The sequence below is a fragment of the Protomyctophum bolini genome (assembly GCF_963924005.1).
Source record: "Protomyctophum bolini genome assembly, chromosome: 8".
NCBI lineage: Eukaryota > Metazoa > Chordata > Actinopteri > Myctophiformes > Myctophidae > Protomyctophum > Protomyctophum bolini.
The window spans coordinates 14,886,656-14,906,419 of record NC_137869.1 but is presented as its reverse complement, the minus strand read 5'-3'; the positions used below and the strand labels follow the sequence as shown (position 1 = coordinate 14,906,419).

Genomic DNA, 19,764 nt, shown 5'->3' with positions numbered 1-19,764 from the left:
TTCAATGTAAACCAAGAGTAACTGGGACAGAAATGGAGGTCCATCTGTTACATAAACGGGTTTGGAAAGCCCTGCACCGGGGCATCCTGGTGGCACAGAGGTACACCACCTCCACCACCATGGAGACTCAGACTCAGGGCCCTATCTTGAAATACATTTATATTACAGCGAACGGAATCGCGCACAATGCATTGCACAAATCAAATAACTTTTTTTATAAACACAATGCAGGGCACAAGGAATTGACACTGCTGATTATAGTAAAATTACAATCACAGAGATTTGTGGAGGATTAAGACAGAACGAGACCTCTGAGTTGTGAATGTTCTGCAACATTGTGTGTCGAGGCAGCTCCAACTCAGGAGCGCCTTCTTCTATCAGATGGAATTTGCATTGCGGGTGGCTTTCCGCTGTCCTGTGTGGACAATGATAGCAACTGGGCTGTGTATTGTGTATGTTGTGTTGTGGCTATTGTTAAAGATAGTGAGTTATTGTGACATGGTACTGTACATTATACAGGTACAGTATGTGATGTGTAAATTTCTTTCTTTCTTTCTTTCTTTCTTTCAGGCACTCGAGGCTTGTGGTGTTCCTCTCAACGTACTTGGGACCACAGTACTGCTAATGTCCACGCAGGCCCTGATCTTCGCTGCAGCCCAATACTGTACCCCAGCCTGGTGTGTATAGACTCTAACATCCAGTTTGTTCAGTGCAGCAATGGCTGCTCAAGGGACACAATTCCTACCAAATCAAACTTTTTGCCTTTTAAAAGTTCTGTACATCTGTCCAGCAGATTACATGAGTCTGAGGTGACAATGTTGGGGATGATCAGTGCCATTCGCCACAGTGGGTGCTAAACGGAGATGGCGCACTGGAGACGCCGATGGAGGGCTCATCCGGGGATGAACTAGAGAAAGGGCGGTTTGACCCTGGCCATCTCTTACACAACTGATGAAGTCAGCTCAAGGTAGGAACATTTTGTTGTGCTGCTGTGATGTGTGTAATGTGATTTAAGCTGTTGTACTATTGCTGTCATTTTGGGACCCAGTGGCCCAACATGTTCAGTGGCTGTTTGTGGCTCTGGAATTGAATGCTGATGTGAACCTTTTGTATGTTGAGTTGTGTCTGTCATTGAAGACAGTGAGTTGTAAGTAACAGGGAATGAACAGCTATGTATGTGGCTCTTGGTCACTTAAATTATCCTATGGCTATGTGTGAGTTTGCTATTTCCTTTTAAGTTCAAGCTAGCTGATGGCTAGCTGATGACTAGCTGATGGCTCAAGATGGCTGTGATTCTATGTCACAGCTATTCTTTCTTTCTTTCTTTCTTTCTTTCTTTCTTTCTTTGCAGTAAATGTAGCTTTTCATACCTGTTGCCATGTCGTAGAGCTCTATATAAAAATGGTTGCTGTACGTTCCACAAGGGTATGTTCGGACTGTATTGTTGGGTTATTGGTGGTGCGTAGTGTGTCTGCCGCCTATGCCTTCCGTATTGACGGTGCCGTCACAAGGAAAACCCTGGCTGTTTGTGTCTATATGTTGACTCATGGTCATGCCTCGTGACATCATGTTACATCAATAGGGATGGAGATCCCTGATCCCCTAAAGGGCGAGGTCGCGTGCATGCATCGCCTGGGTGACAGCAGACTGCTGGGCGAGCACTGGTGCTTTGGCATGGTGGGGTCAGATCAACATATGGACTGAATTCTGTACTGGCCATATATGGAGCGGATCTTGAGTGTACAGGGTTTGATGAGGTCAGATCAACATATGGAATGTCAGAACAGGTCAGCTCCATGGAGATCTAAGGGTGGCAGCGGGGCAGTGTCTTGAGTGTACAGGGTTTGATGAGGGCCCAGGTAGGGCCGGGCCTTAATTTTCGGGCCTGTTGAGAGCTATAGTTTTTGCTTTGCAGGTTTTCATAGTAATCTACGACCTACAGTCGCAACAAACATGGATAATTACTATTAAAACGATTGATGAGTGGATGTCATGATAAGAGTTGAAATTGGTTTGTTCAAGCCTACGTAATCACCTCATAAATTGTTGTACAGGAAGTACAGGAATACATGATTTGATTTTCATATGAGAATACAAAGAAATTGATTTGTAATTTAGTTTGTGCAATTGTTACCGTACAGGTCCTCAATATTTTCATTTCATCTCAACTTTAACCCATAAAACCGTGGCGTGGAGGCATCTGTGTAATTTTAGATGTTTGCGTTGGCTATTCAAAAACAGTAGATATAGGGAAAGCACACCTACAGCTCCTAAATGCGGAATTCACGGATTGTGGTTAATGCTGGCGGGTAAGGTGTGGCATATGTCAGAGCCCTATGGGTTCAAATCCTATACTGTGCGTTCAGCCTTTATGGGTGACAAATCAGAAGGGGAATATCTCCCATCTTCTGGCTAAGAGCAGTGGATGACAAGTTAACGTATCAGAGGAGACATGTGGTATACACCACTGTTTCTCGTCAGATCGGGGGACCACCGCTAGGCCCAAATGGGTCCATTTGGTTCCATTTGTACACTCTCAGAATTGCATTAACCTTGAGGCTTTTACAGCATAGACTGGGGTCCCAAAGATGAAAAAGAATGATCAAATATGGAGCCGTGGCTTAATGCATATCAAACTGGAGGTCTTGAAACTCAAAAGATTGATAATCACTGGTGTAATCTATACAGCCTTACCTCGACCAACCAGTAGGGGTCTGCAGTTAGAGGGGGGAGGTTAATAATAATTAGAAAACCCCCTGCACCACATAGAAACAGAAGAAGCAAGAAGAGTTCTGTGCAGGCGAGACCAAAGCAGTGCATTCTGCCCTGGCCTCTGGCATGCGTGCCGAGGGCCACAGTCTCCTCGTATGACCCTGTTGTTATTTGCTGCTGTTGATGGAAAGTTTTTATGAAACGAGGCTCGGTTTTCACCACAAACCCCAAAAAAGAGCGGAGGCCAGCAGCAGACAAGAAGAGGAAGACGCAGGGTTTAATAATGAACACGACCTTGACGATAGAAAAAGCGTGACAGCAGCAGAGGATAGCCGAAGCCGCTAGTTGGAGCATCATTTAGGAGATGTGTGGAATGCATGCCGGAGGCCCGCTTGCCGTGAAACATGCGTGTGTCTCCGACATGTCCACTAGTGGAAAAGTACAAAAATGATTTACTATCAATACTGCAATGTAAAAAAGAATACTCTGTTACAAGTAAAAGTCCGGAATTCAAAATGTACTTGAGTAAAAGTACAAAAGTATTGAAATCAAAATGTACTTAACACATTGACTGCTACGATTGTTTCAGTCTCTGTCCATTAGTGCCAATAAGGGTATTTTAAAATGAGGTGCCTTATTCAAGGGGCCTTAACTGGAAGTTAGCTCATGAATAAGCAATCCTATCGCGGGAGGACACATCAGAATCAGAATGTATTGTCACATCACAGTTATTCTGTGTGGTTGTTAGATATTTACAAGCTTTTGCTACAAACGCTACAATTGAAGGGTCTCTTAACTTATTTAGCTTTTGCTATACAAACTGTCCAGCCGAAGGGTCTCTTAGCTTTTTCCACAAAAACACATTGTGAACTTGTAGATCTACTATTTTCAAATGTTGGAAATGTATATAGGGTTGAAGTGGGTGTTTTGTTATAAGAATTCAAATCTACAAAGTAACTAATAACTAAAGTTTTCAAATAATTACAATATTTCCTCTGAAGTGTAGTGGAGTAGAAGTAAAAGTACTGCAAACTGGAAATATTAAAGTAAACAATACCTCCTCAATTGTATTTAAGTACAGTAGCCTACTTAAATAAATGTATGAGTTACTTTTCATCTGGCCGTGCAGCCAGCCATGCGTGTTCTCTCTGGGGCTACAGAGTTGACCGCAGAAGTCAACCAAAGTGCAACTGGACCAAAATGAGTGGCATCTCTTTTATTCCTAATTATAAACTATAGCTTCAAGTCAAATTGTCCGGACTCTCTGGCCAGCCATGTTGGTTTTTATTATCCACCGCAGTCAAGTCTCTCAATTCATGCAAATGCAACATAGACAGGGGTTCCTTTACAGTTCTGAGGGCTGGAAGTGTGCACGCTGTAATTTATCTGGTACATGTAAGCCTTTTTAAAAACATGTTTTTTTTACATTCTCTGCAGTCTCTGCAGAAAATATGTAAGCTCCTCATTGCAGCCATTTATTATACTAAAATACTACTTAATGCATCGTATGCATTTATAATAATAATAATAATATCCAGAGCCAGTGGAGGCCAGGAGGAGAGACAACAGCTGTGCTCTGAAATGACGCCTAGGTCATTGTGTGGTTTTATCCCATTTTGATGTAGACATTTTCTTGCTATGTTTGCTATTTCTTTTTCTATTTTGTATTGAGTGGTGTAAGAGTGACATCTCGTGGCAGTAGTGGTCACGCAAAGGGTTGGCGTATTTGCGCATGTGTGGATTGGCCGCAGTGAGAAGGATGATGGACATTGTTGTTTTGACGGGTGTTGTGGAGCTGTCGATTACCTAGCTGAAACTAGTTGAAACTGCCTGAAAATAATGTGTGAGTTTAATAAATGTTTCATATATGCTTGAGTAAGTCACTGTCTCACCCGTCGATAACCCCTTTTGCGGTAGGAGTTGCTAAAGTTGAGGTGTAATTTAGTAAAACCGTACAGTCATGGTGAGGGGTTAGGTGCGGAGGGGGGCACACCTAGGACGCCAGGAGTTGCTGTTGAACCCTCTTGAGGTATCGTGGGCCTAAGTCAATGAAACACCGAAGATGGAGGGCACCCACCTGACGACCCCAGTGAAACCCTTGGCCAGAGGCAGACTTACCTTTGGGCTAGGGTGGGCTAGACCCATTTTTTTTTTTGTAGTATTGCAATCCAATTCAAGTGAGATCTATGTTTAGTTATTGTACATTTAGTATTATGGTTAAAACATTGAGAGCTTCTGCTCAGACAGTGACGCTGTGTTGTGGGGTAGCTGTGGAAACCCCTGCCAATATCGCTGTGCATGGCAGCCTGCATTCAGAGACTAGTCTGCCTTCCTGCCTGCCTGCCTGCCTGCCTGCTTGCCTGACTGCCTGCCTGCCTTCCTGCCTGCCTGCCTGCTTGCCTGCCTGCCTGCCTGCCTGCCTGCCTGCCTGCCTGCCTGCCTGCCTGCCTGCCTGCCTGCCTGCCTGCCTTTCTCTTCTGGGGGGGCTGGGTAGCCCAAAATTACAGTGAAATTAGAACAAAATACGCCAATTTTCTTCCGGTCAAGCTGCTTGCGACTGAAATGCACCGCACAGCCCAGGGTGGCCCTGAAATTGTGTCTAGCCCGGGGGCCCTGGGGAGGGTAAATCCGACCCTGACCATGGCTCCTTCCACCCACCACCAGGCCTGGTTCAGGGAAGAGGATTTTTGTGTGAAACCTGTGAATCACCTGCCCAATGGTGGACGCCAGAGATGTCATGGAGTCTTGGATAAACTTTGTTCATTGTCACGCTAATGACAGGCTCTGGTGCAACATATACGTACCAAACCAGTAATTCGCTGCACTTACTGTTAGACATTGCCTCACCCAACTCTTTTGTTTCTGATGTTTCTGAGGATAAAAACTAATTGTAACACCCAGTCCCATTCAGGTATGCGGTTAGGCGCAAGCTTGGCTATAATAATAATAATAATGATGATGATAATGATGATAATAATAATTCAGGTGGGAAATATATATTTTTCCCAGCCTGAGAAAATATTTGTCATATTGCTTAGATATAATAATATAGAGCATTCATGTTTTTCATCTGCCTGATGCTATAATAAACCTTGACCGGGAACTTTTTTCCCATTATGGACCAACCAACAGTGTCACATTACAGGCTTAGCTTGACCAATAATGTGTATTGTGATTGTGAAGTTCAGACAGCTCTTGGTGCAAGATGACAAGAAGAAGCCATTCGATGGTTGAGTGGCCACTCATATCAGTGCTCAGGATCACAGGTCAAAGTTCACAGCAATATTGCAGATAGAGGACAGCTAAAAGACCCCCGGAAGTCCAAAAGTCGAAACGACACATTTTCTGTGGACCTCTCGAGCTGCCTTGGCAAGCTTTGTTTATAGTGGTTCTCCAAGTTGGCTCCTTGAGGAGGTTCTCTGGAGGTACCCTGCAGCTAATTGATGGTTAGGAACCACATGGACCCTTACATATTTACTCCTTGAGGAGGTTCTCTGGAGGTACCCATGCGGCTAATTGATGGTTAGGAACCCAATGGACCCTTACATATTTGTAACTGAGAGTGTATGAATAGAACCAAAAGGACCCATAAAGGTACACTGTTGGAGTTATGGGGTTCCATGGCCCTAATCTCTCATGACAGATTCTAACAGCAATAACAGCAAAGTAGTCTCAAGTCTCAAGTGTGTGTGTGTGTGTGTGTGTGTGTGTGTGTGCGCGCGCGCGCGCTTGCGCGTTTGTGCACAGATAGAAGGAGAATCCACAGAGATAGTGACAGACACATGTACAGCAGCTGAACTATAAAAGCAGAACTCACGGATGATTGCACACACACGTGCACGTCACACACACACACACACACACACACACACACACACACACACACACACACACACACACACACACACACACACTACAGCAAGACTAAGAACATAAATTTGTCAACATTTGCTCCACTAATAATTAAACCATCATACAGTAGGCTTACTACAGTAGGCAGTTCATGCACACTTTCAGAATCTCACTGATTTAAATAACTGTCCTTCTGTCTCCTGTAAGTCACACACACACACACACACACACACACACACACACACACACACACACACACACACATACACACACGGAGAGAGAGAGAGGTTCTTCTCATGGACCCGTATAATCCCCAACCGGACTCGACAAATGAAATCTCAACCACATGACCAACTTTGCAGACCAAATATCTCCTTACAAAAGAATGGAGGTTGGCTCTATGTGGCTCCTATCTGACCATCTATTTCTCTCTATGTGGCTCCTATCTGACCATCTATTTCTCTCTATGTGGCTCCTATCTGACCATCTATTTCTCTCTATGTGGCTCCTATCTGACCATCTATTTCTCTATGTGGCTCCTATCTGACCATCTATTTCTCTATGTGGCTCCTATCTGACCATCTATTTCTCTATGTGGCTCCTATCTGACCATCTATTTCTCTATGTGGCTCCTATCTGACCATCTATTTCTCCCTATGTGGCTCCTATCTGACCATCTATTTCTCTCTATGTGGCTCCTATCTGACCATCTATTTCTCTATGTGGCTCCTATCTGACCATCTATTTCTCTATGTGGCTCCTATCTGACCATCTATTTCTCTATGTGGCTCCTATCTGACCATCTATTTCTCTCACACGCAGAACAACAAAATTGCTTAAAAGCCCCATTTAAAAAATTGCTGATCTACAAGTTCACATCGCAACAAAATGCAATGTGTTTCTCTAGTCATATATTATATAAATTATATATATTTCTTTTTTTTGCAATTTTGAACATGTTTGCCTATTACAGCATAACCATGTCCAAAATAGGGACTCCAGATTGAAAGGGCTTAACAGCGGTTGTTCTCAAAGTGGGGTCCAGGGACCCTCAGCGGTCCTGAAAATTGAACAAATGGACCCTTATGGGTCCATTTGGTTCCATTTGAATGCTCTTAAATGAGTTCTCAAAAACATTTGAAAAAAAAAGAAAAAAAACGTCCGAGGACCTCTGCGAGGTAACAACAGCATTAAACTGCATCTTACCTGCAGTGGATGATGATGATGTCACCAAGGATTTCCTTGATATCTGCAAGTGTGAATATGTGATACGCTGCTACGCACAGCCTTCCAGTCCCAGTGACAGAACAACACTCACTAAGCCACTGCCAGAGACACCGACCCCCTCACACACCATGGCTCAGCCACTGTGAGTCACACACACACACACACACACACACACACACACACACACGCACGCACGCACGCACGCAAGCACACACACACACACACACACACACACACACACACACACACGAGCACAGAGTGAGTGAACAGCTGAGAGAGCTGCCAAATTCCTCACAAGCAGTGAGAAAGAGCGACAGAGAGAGGGAGAGAGAGAGACTGAGAAAGAGACAGACAGACAGACAGACAGACAGTCTGGACTCTGGACACCAGTTGCTCTTAGATCTATCTGTCTGTGTGTTTGGCTGTTTGCCTCTTGTAGCTACATAAATGACAGCAACAGGTCCGATCTGTCGTGACCCTGAAGCCTGCACGGCAGCAGGACACAGCAGGTAAAACAATGACAGGACATCAGCTGGCCTGCTCTCTGACTGAGTGCCAATGCGTGGGTGTGTTTTTAACTAGCTGACCGGTGGCGGGCGACATGTGGAGTCGAGTCTTCCACACAAAGACAAGGCATGTGTTTTTGGCTGCTAGTGCTAAAGTACAATAACTACCAGCTACAGTGCTACTAAGCCATAGTCAGACTGCTGGCCATCAAAGGCTGAGGAGCACTGTAGGGCAGTGTTAAGGGACACAGAAATAACAAAGAACCATTCATTAAAAATGTACCCGTCAAAGCTCTGCAAGATGAGTGCAGGCAGGGCTACAATATAACAAATAAAACAAATGACATTACTCATGGGACAATAGCAGAGGACAAGTCGATAATACATTGGCCCTCTTTCAATAAGATGTGCAAGGCATTGAAGGCAATTAATAGTAAATACTGTAGGCCACTTAGGGCTGAGCATAAAATAGTCCAGTTACAACTTTCACATATACACTCACAACTTTCAAATATGAGTGCTGTAATCGAGGTAGGGTTCAGTGGGTATACAAGGATGATGTCCAGCGCGACAGGACGCCCTGCAGTCGGGGTGTGTGTGTGGGTGTGTGGATGTGTGGATGTGTGTGTGTGCGGGGGGAGTGTTTCAACCCTTGAGCCCTAAACACAGGGCTATTTTCATCTCTGTGTGTCAGAGAAGACTCTTGACTGTGTGAGGGCCTATAGAGCGCCGCAGGCCCACCCCCTTTCAGAAAAGCGAGTGGCCCAGGAAATGAAACCCCAATGCATTCTTCCATCGGCACTTCTAATATAATTTATTTAAAAACGGTTACGCCGCGGACAAAGCCAATTCGGATCGTGACGAATCATGATAATGAACACAATGTTTTGGGCCGATCAAATAATTTATAAGACGAAAAACAAAACAAATAGTGTTGTCTCCTGACTTTCTTTTCTTCTTTCTAATGATTTGATCGGCCCAAAACATTGTGTTCATTGTCATGATTCGTCACGATCCGAATTGGCTTTGTCCGCGGCGTAACCGTCTTTAAATACATTATATTAGAAGTGCCGATGGAAGAATGCATTGGGGTTTCATTTCCTGGGCCACTCGCTTTTCTGAAAGGGGGCGGGCCTGCGGCGCTCTATACCACCTCTGGGACAAGACAGGTGAGATTATTTGTGGTTCTTGTTGCTGGGAAGGTTTCATACCAGTGTGTGTGTGTGTGTGTGTGTGTGTGTGTGTATGTGTGTGTGCGAGTGAGTGCGACTTAAAAGATGCACTGAGGTAAACACGCATCCATCATGTGGATTAAACAATGTCCTGACAGTGAGATCACCCGCGCCTTTTGTTTAAATTCTCCAGAGCTTGTGAAAGCAGCGCGGTTTCATAGTCATTCCTATTTGGAGTCGAACTATCGTGATTACGACATGAAAGATCTGTGAACCCCTCACTCCCCCCCCCCCCCCCCCCCACGTGGCAGTTAAACAGGTTTAATGAGAGGAAGGCTTTTTACAATCTCCTCATGTTCCTCATTCATTACAAAGCTGACGGACAGCAGCCCTCTCTCAGACCTAACTTATGCACTTATGGGGCGCACATGCACACGTTACTATATACTTGCAGTTAGAAATGCAGACTCACTCTCAATCTTCCGCCGTCGTCTGAAAACCCACCTCTTCAGACCGTAGCACTTGTCCTAGCCTCACGACCTTACAGGTGTATGCAAAGGCATATACGTATAGTTTCATTATAGATTTTCCACTGTTCTTAGCTTACATACTCAGATTCATGATGACTGGTTTTAGTTCTTGCTTACTGTAAATCGCTCTGGATTAAGAGTGTCTGCCAAATGCCTAAATTGTAAATTGTATGCCATTTTTACAATTTCTGACTATTTGAACTGATCTGTGATCTGATGTGAGCTTGTACATGGACTACTTTCGGTGTGACCTGAATCTTTTCCTCATTGTACTGTATACATAAAAATCTTTTGTAACCACAAAACAGCAATTTCACTTGTGAGGAGGACTAGGACGTTAGGGACTTCTGGAGACTATAGCGGCTACCTGAGATTTAGTGTAATAAAAGTACAGTACAAGCACGCTTTGTTGTACACTTATAGACCACAAACACGCACGCGCGTGCACACACACACACACACACACACACACACACACACACACACACACACACACACACACACACACACACCACAGCAAAATAAATCCTTCACATCACAAGCAAGCCAAACATCCTCGCATAGCCCACCCACCACATGCGCACAGCATCTCCTTGTTTAAAAAGGGTCACTTCGGGGTCTCTCAACGTCAAAATGTTGTCATGACGACGTCTTATTTTTTGGTTATCTCCAAGGGAACCAAAAGGACAGTAACAAAAGCAAAGAGCATGTCATGCTGGTAGGAACATCGCTCTCTGCTACTGTCAAATAAAACACAGCTATAGAAACAAAGGAGACAATTGTTCCGTGTTTACACATATCGTCACTGTTGGGTGGAAACGTCTTATCTTTTTTGTAAATGAATGCACTACTTGATCATAGTACAGCGTCACATAAAAGTATCAAAAGTAGCAGATTTACGAATAAAACGTTGAAATATTGAGAAATAAGGTTTCTGCCCAAGAGCGAGAACGAGTCCACAACATACTTACATACAGTAAGAGCGAAACAGGATAAGAACCAGTAGAAAAAACAAATGAAATAAAAACAGGCTGGGGGACTGTAAGAAGGGGATCATCAATGATCAAACAATACCCCTTTGTCTTGTTATATCCACATGCAGAGGCTGAACAGATGGAGACAGCTGACGGCCATGTGTAAAGATTATGTAGATGATCATCACTTTAGAGCAGAAGATGACTTGCTTTTTGGAGTTGACACGAGGTCGCCCATCAGAGCTAATCTGTGATCATGGCTGTCACTGTCACATGCAGGGCGATGTTTCCATAATGCTTCTAATCTTAGACCTCTCTGCTCCCTGCCCTGTGCCATTACTGTGTTATGTCTAATCCCACTGGCTCTATAGCCATGAGCAGGAGGAGGGGTCTCATGGACACTTTGGCCCATCTGGAGCACAGTGCCAAGCTAAACCTCCACAAAACATAGCGTTGCTGTCGGGTGGAAACCTTGTATGTTTTATTACAATTTATCTATAAAACAATAATGTAAAATAGTGAAAATAGCCGATCTACAAGCTCACAACGCGCCACACTTATAATAGGAAGTTAAATAACGAAAATGCATAAAGGTTGAAATATGGAGATAGGACGTTTCTGCCCAGTCTACATACCACAATTGCATCTGCCCACTGCACACACACACACACACACACACACGCACGCACGCACGCACAGCGTGCGTGTGTGTGTATTTGATAGCCCGATCCCCTCAGTAAGAGTAACATGGACACAACAAGGGCAGCACTCTTGGAAGTGGGCTTACAGAACGATAAATCTAACAGGGAAATGTGGGCTTTGAAGTCCAAGCTCGGTCAGGCCTGCAGTAGGGGTTTGGCAGCGAGCAGATATGGCTTTGTTAAACAGAACAGACACCACCAAACTCTAAATGCAACCATAGCCTCTGGTTCAGTGTTACACATACAGACAAACTCCAGCACAATGGTGAAAAGTACATTTTACTCAAGTACTGCAATTAAGAACAATTTGAGGTACATTTGCTTTATTTGAATGTTGTACTTTGTACTCCACTACACATGTGTCAGCTTTACAGTATTTACTTGTTACTTAGCCAATCTACAAGCATGTGAGCTTGTAGATCAGGTATTTTCTAAAAGGTTTTACACATTTAGAAAGAAAATTGCACTTTTTGCTTTGGTAATGTAAGTATATTTTTTGTGCCAAATACTTTTGTACTTATTAACACGAGTCAATTTTTTAACACAGGCCACAGCCAGTATTTATTTCATACTGTGTTTTCTACTTTCTTAAGTTAAAAAAGGAAGAATACTTCTTCCACCACTGACTTGAACACCATGGAAAGTAAGACTGTTGTCAGAAAACAGGCGCCGTTGATTTTAAAACAAGCACGTCTCACGTTCCTGTTATATACTGCCAATAGTGAAATTGCCAAACGTCAGTCTAGTCTTCGTGCACAGCATTAGACAGCTTTGCTAAGTGAAAACGACAGGAATGTACCACATTCGCATTTGCCAGAATGATTTGGACGTAAAGCATGTGGAGGAATAACAACACATTTCATCCACCCTACGCATGGACAGTATAAATATCCATAATGAAATCTAGGTTGTGGTTATCTCGTCTCTGCACGGAATAACACATTTAACAGCTGAATTCTAGAGCTTTCTAGCTTTCTTATAGATTATTCTATGATATTACTTGTTTTAATAATCAACTATAAATTATTTGTCTGATTGACTTGTACGTATGGCTTATTTTTACTTTGGGAATAAACAAAAGGAATGTCTATTTATTGTTTAATCTTTACATGAAAAATGTAAGTGGTGCAACCACTCCTATAGAACCAGCAATGTCCGTCCGTCGTCCGTCCGTCCGTCCGTCCGTATGTTTAGGGTACCAACAGGTGCGCTGTTGCACCACTCACTTCAGACTGGTCTGATTTTTATAATCAGTTTGATTAACGGCTGCAGCCCTTCTGAAGTACCTGGACGTACAGTACAGTGTGGACTCTGTGACCTCTTCTTTCCATAAAGCAGGGCTTAGTTCGGCTTTGACAATCATCAGCCAGACATGGAGCATCACTCCTCCTTTTCTCCTCCTCCTCCCATATCATGCAACCGAATCCCCCCCGACGCCCCTCTGACACACATGAAACCCCCACTGGCTCTCCACATGACATCACAGCACCAGAGAGCCACAGCAGCGCTCAGCGGAAGGGGACGGGTCACATGCTAAGCTTGCCCCTCCCTGAGAACAAGCACTAATGAGGAGAGAGAACAACCATGAGGAGAAAACAACCAGAGACAGAAAATAGAGGATATATAGCATGACGGAGTGCATGATGGCCAAAAGACAAATTCATGTGTGCAGCTTGTGTTGAAGACAGCTTAATGAAGCCAGCTGTTATGCTGCCACATGTACATGGGAAGGAAGGAAGACTTGGGTGCGTGTTGTTTTACGAGCCTCATTTGACCTCTTGTCGGCTCATAAAACATGCACCGCAACACACAACGCGCGGGCGCGCACATGCTCACATATTCTGCAGGAAAAACTGGCATGGCGGGGAACAAAATAAATGCTCATGTCAAACGCACAAATTGCGCATCATATCATAGAGGAATTTTGACAGACACACACACACACACGTATAAGGCGCACATGAAATCTGGCTCGACATCAAACGCGACAAGCGTTGCCATTGGCGGCCGTACAGGAATCAGACTAGACCAAAAAAAGGGAAAAAAAGGCTAAATATATCTCATCAAAAGACACATTACTTTAAACTGAATGTAATGACCGCCCTTATCGTGCATGATGAATGGCAAAGAGACGTTTAGCAGGTGAGCACGGGGTGGAATGCTGTTCACGGGGGCCAGCTGACCCATGACTCAGAGCCACAAGGGCCCAACGGAGCCCAGAACAGAGAAACAGACACTTCTCAACACTTCCGGGGGACTGGGGGGGGGGGGGGGGGGGGGGGTATGGATGCATACTCGGTGAGTCATTCCTCCATAGTATGACGGTGTTGCTTCCTCTCCCCAAAAAAGAACCGATCGAGAAGCTGACAATGCGGACTAGATCATTTATTTTTGGGTGAGCGACCCCACCCCTACACCAATAAGGCTTATGAATTATAGGCTCAAGCGGAGCTGGAATTCACTCTGCTCGGCTCACATACTTGGAATGCTCGTGATTGTGGGTGCGTGTTTTGGGGTGTATAACTTTCAGGCCTGTCTGCGGTCATAGAGATGGACCTGTGGTGAACGCATCATCCATCCATCTTCCTTGAAGAATGCATGTGTGTGTTAATGATGATGGGTGCTATAAGCGATGAGGGGCAAAGCCTAATTTGATGCTCCGTCGTGTGACGGAAATAACAGGTTTTTGAGAGAAAGACGTGGCGTCACTCTCATTCTAAAAATGGATTGTTATTTTCGGCGGGTCTAAGTATGAATTAAGTGTGTGAAAGCTTGCCGTCGGGGGGGGTGGTGTGGTTGGGGGGGCTGAACGGGGCGCCCTGACACTGAGAGAGCGGAGAAGAGGCTGCGGAGAAGAGAGGAGGAAGATTTATAGCCTGTCCTCTCCTCTTCAGCCAGGCTTCCATTACCATCCTCCACCTCGCATGACTGCAGGCTTTGTCTGCCACAAGACACGCTTTACATCCAGACTGTCGCTAATGCACTTCAGAGTTGCCAGAAGAGAAATAAGCAACAAGGTCTATGAAAACAAGCAAGAAAGAAGCGGCTGTAAGGCCACTATTGCATAATTATATACACTATAACCCTATTGCATAATACATTGGCTATTTGAAGATAGCAGATCTACAATCGAGTTGTGAGGTTGTATATCTGCTATTTACAACAACAAAAAAGTTAAATATGTGGAATATGTTTAGTATTGTATGGGGTCCCAACCTGGCACAAAAAATGTCGGGTTCCGTGGACAAATACTGTTACATACTAATTTGGGAAGTACTTGAAAACGTGAAAACAACATTTAGGAAGGAAATCCCAATTAAGCATCTACGCTTTAGAAACAAGTCCCCCACCCCTCCCGCAACCAATATTTACAAACAACTTCACAGAAAAACAAGGCCAAAGTTGTTTACAATACGCAGACTTGGCAACACTGATGCCCTTCCCTACTGCCCGCCACCCCACCTTTACACACAGCTCGCCATCTTGTTTAACCACTCCCTTGCCAAGTACATTTACTCAAGTACTTAACCACGTAAACCCAGTTGACTGGGGTCTCCTAGACCTGGACTACTATGTATAGAGCCCTATAGGACCCAGAGGGCTCTATACTCTATACTCTATACTATATTATTTATTTCACTCTACCGCGAAAATTGCTGATACCAATACGTTGTGCTTTTACTCAAGTGACATTTTGAATGCAGGACTCGTACATGTAACTTGAACATTTGTAACCATTGAGTTATTGCTACTCTTACAAAAGGAAAAGGAAAAAGTACTTCTTCCACCACTGCCCTCCCCTTATGGTGATGATGATGATGTAGTGTCGTTTATGGTTGTGGTGCATAGTAATCCTGTGTACAGCCCCCAGTTCTCACCATACACCACAGGCATTAAGATTACTCTTAATATCACCAAAAACCAAACCAGGCCTTGTTATGTTCCTTTTATTTATTTTTTTGTCTCAACAATAGCACACAGTCCCCAGTCTGTAATTACAGTTATTAAGGCAAATCCCTCAGCACAAACAAAAAAGAAAAGTCCCATAACAAAATGCTAAATGTTTCTCAGACTTGCTAGACTACACTGTACGACTTAGTTCGTACAGTGTTCGTACAGTGCGCACGTGTTCTGCGTGCGTGCGTGCGTGCGCCTGCAGTGAGTGCATAAGCGGATTAACATGGTTAAGGGCAAGAGAGGGAGGATAGTGGTGTGAGTGATAAATGGCCCCTATAGGCAGGGGCCTCCCGGACCTGGACGTCCAAGACAGACTCATAGGCTGGTAGGAGAGTACTAGGAGGAGAGCTGGAAAACTCTCACCTGCTGCGGACGGACGGATGGACGCCAGATTTCACACTCTGCCTCCAGGCCAACAGGGACAACACCATTCATCACACCACTGCCACTGCTTGGGGAACCGTGTCCTTTTTACAGTGGATACGAGTCTGGCCAAAACTTGAGGGGGGACGACGACCAAACAGCGGGGAGAAATGTAGAAGCAAAAGTAGCCGAAGGAGCTAAACTGGTGAAATGACAATTTTCCGCACTGCACCCCCGCTGACAAATCTGCATTGTGTCGTAAGCTTTGGACATTATAGGTTTCCACTCGACAGCAACATACCACAAGTATGAGAGTGTGTAATTAATCACCCCTGCACCTCCCCAACCCCCCAACCCCTCAGGAGATCAAACGAGGCCACAGGGGAGAAGTTCAAATGACTGCTCTCTCTAGGCCAAACAAACAGGCAGCGTCATACAGCCTGAGCCAACACTACGTCATGACTCAGCATTTGGTCAGCTGCTGTGACCTCATCATCGGGACAGTGATCGTGCAAGGAGAAACAGCTACAGCTACATGATTACTGTGAGTGTTGTGGGGCAGCAGTGGCTCAGGAGGTACTGTAGGTAGAGTGTTGGAATGGGAATCGGGAGGTTCCCGGTTCTGTCCCACGGTTTTGCAACCCATTTTTTCACCCAGTGTCAATTATCTAATGTAATCCTGGGCAGCAGACTGACCTCATGCTTCCTTCTATGCATGAGGAGTCCAAGCTGCTTCTTTTCACCTGACAGAGGAGAGTTTCTCCGGCCGGACGTAGCACATGGAAGGATCACGTTTTTCCGACCAGTTCCTTTCCCCTCCATCAGGTGCCCCGGCTGGCCAGGGGGAGGTAGTATAGAGACCAGGATTACTGCATGTTTTTTGTGAGGGTATACCTACCCTAGGGGACACGGGGAGAACATGCAAACTCCACACTAAATTAAATTGGAATTGTTTTTAATTGATGAAACGTTGTGACTTTCTTTGTTTGAACTTTTTACAAACTTTTGAAATAATATTATATTTAGCCTATGTAGAAACAAAAAAAAAGGAGACATTTGCTCGTGACCCATAAAAACCCAAACACGGGTCCTGACTCCTGACCCACTGTTTGGGGAACAGCAGACTGCATGACAAATGTTGTCTGTCTGTCTGACTGTGTGTGTGTGTGTGAGATAGAGAGAGAGAGAGGAAAAAAGATTAGAATTCCTCAGCGGCCTCTCATCTTTCCTCAACGTTCCCCTGTGGTCCTGTGTGTTCTGTTGAAAACCGACGCATCCACCATGTCCCTATTCTCCGCGGCAGCGATGAGAGCTTAAATGGCTTGTTTGCACGGCAGGCCGGCAGTTACTGGTAATGACATGGAAAAGGCATCTGACAAATACCTAAAATAGTACACTGTGTAACTGTATGCCACGTTTGTGTCTGCTTTGCATAGCTGAGTAATTATTGTCAGTAATAGACTGCAATGCCTAATTTATGCTCTGAAAATAGCAGATCTATAAGCTCAGAGTGTGTTGTATCCACACCGCATTGAGTTTATACATGACCTATTACGGCACAAGGCGTGGCACAGTCATGCGACAATGTAAGTCGGGGATGAGGCACTCACAAGTTACTACGGTATATAAAACTGTGTTTATGTTTATGTTTATGTTTATTTGATATGGAGTTATGGACATCACAATCACATTGTACATGCACATTGCACAATTGTACAATTTGTTGATGCGTTGCTTACAGTGTGTTAGCACAAGTGCTAGTTAGTTTTTACCACCTGTCCACAGGAGAAATTACGCTAACACAACAACACGACAACTCACCCCGTCCCTGTTTTTCCTCCAAGTGACTTCCTCCCAACGGACGTGAGATTATGAGAAACAACAAAAATAAAAACTTTGTCGAAAACAGAAGCGCAACCCGAGGATAAAGGAAACATTCGGTCCAAAATGTCCAGTTCGCTAATTCACAACAACAACAATAAGGCACTAAATGATACCATGTCTCGCTTGATTTGTTTTTAATGTATTAGCCACTGTTGTCCTGCATTTTTTGAAGATCAGTGTGTGTAAGTGTTGTTGTTGTTGCTGTTTGTTGTTACTGTTGTTTATTGCCAAAGACAACTTTCCACATTGTGGACAATAAATGAAACTAACTAACTAACTAACTAACGAGGCATCGAGGGAGTATGTGTGCAAAGTTTGGCATGGATCGGGCCAGCGGTGTCGGAGTTTAGCTGGTAACAGACGGACAGAAGGACAACGGACACACGCACACACATACACACACACGGACGGAGTGCAAAACATACTCTCTCCCCGCATGCCTTCGGCCTGGTGGAGATAATTAAAGGCTACTACAGTGATAGCCTTTCGGGAGTATATTTTTACAAAAAGAATACAAACAGCCAATAGCATATCACAAGTTATGAATCTTGAACCTAGCGCAACTATTGTAAAGGTTGTTTGCTGTAGTACATAAGGCAGTGTGTTGAATCTGCATGCCTTAGCCCCTCCCACCCCTCACTGGGAACATTTCCGGGAGGAAGAATGGGCAAGCACGGGGTGAGTTGTCCAGTATTCAATTTGATTGATTAGAAATTGTCTTTGTAAGACGGATGTTCACATTGGACACGGCTCTTAGCAGGCCCTTAGCTGTTGGCACACGCATGCCCTAGGCACAACACCGGAAGGAGCCACACTGATCTCACTGAACCCAAAAACTGGGTCAACTTTGCTCTACTGCTACGGCTATGCCGCCGTCAGAGATGGCCAGTATTTGAAATACATGTATTTGAAATACGTATTTGAAATACTTTTTTTGTATTTTGTAATTTGTATTTCGCTGGGATGGAAGATGTATTTTGTATTTAGATACATTTTTTTGACCCAGTATTTGTATTTTGTATCAAAATACATTTTCAATGTTTTTTGCCCATCAGAGATGGGCAGTATTTGAAATACATGTATTTGAAATACGTATTTGAAATATTTTTTTGTATTTTGTAATTTGTATTTCGCTGGGATGGAAGATGTATTTTGTATTTAGATACATTTTTTGACCCAGTATTTGTATTTTGTATCGAAATACATTTTCAATGTATTTTGCCCATCTCTGGCCGCCGTTTAGTTTTTATCTCTGGGACCCCAATCTACGGTACTCTGATTACATCCAGTCGGAGTTACAGGGTCCATTTCATTCCTAATATTTAGCTGGGGATCCCTGGAACCCCTTCAAGGGCCCCTAAGACCACTGGTCTTACAGGAGGCCACGCCCAGCGGCCTCAATGAACCAGGAAGACCTCTCTCACTGGGCATGGGGTATGCTGGCGTCAGCTCAGCAACATCGCGTTAGTCAAAGCATAAATGTGGAGTTTGGGGGTATCACCTGCCAAAATCTGGCAACCTCATCAAAGGCCCTGCTCATGGGGAAATGAGCACTAAAATGAGGGAGAAAGCATTTAAAATAGCAAGCTGTGTGAAATTATGAGTGTGCTGTGCCCATCAACTCACACGCATAAAGTTACTGTACACACGCTGTTGAATTCCGCGCATAATTGCGATCGCCGAAGAATGCTCTGTTGTTGTTCACAACAGGAATGAGGGGTAATGAGATATAAAAGGGTCTGGGGAAGCAGCAAGAAATGCTAACCTTCCTGTGTAGATCAGAAACATATGCCTCCAGTGAACACATACTGTACAAACTGGCCTATTCTAGTATTTATTTCTTTTTTGCTTTGGGGGTGGGTTCGTTTGGGCCATTTCTCCCATGA

The 19,764-nt window shown here is 44.3% G+C and overlaps 1 protein-coding gene across 7 annotated transcripts in view; it reads right to left on the bottom strand.

Annotated features, from left to right (window-relative positions):
* palld (palladin, cytoskeletal associated protein) overlaps window positions 1–19,764 on the bottom strand; it is a 105,135-nt gene that overhangs the window by 72,953 nt on the left and 12,418 nt on the right. The window contains exon 1 of one of the 7 annotated variants that reach the window (XM_080771197.1): window positions 7,771–7,858. The exons of the other annotated variants lie outside the window; for them this stretch is intronic. The gene's annotated coding sequence lies outside the window, so the exon portion shown is untranslated. Of the gene's footprint in view, window positions 1–7,770; window positions 7,859–19,764 lie in introns of those variants that run through there. 7 annotated transcript variants of the gene reach the window in all.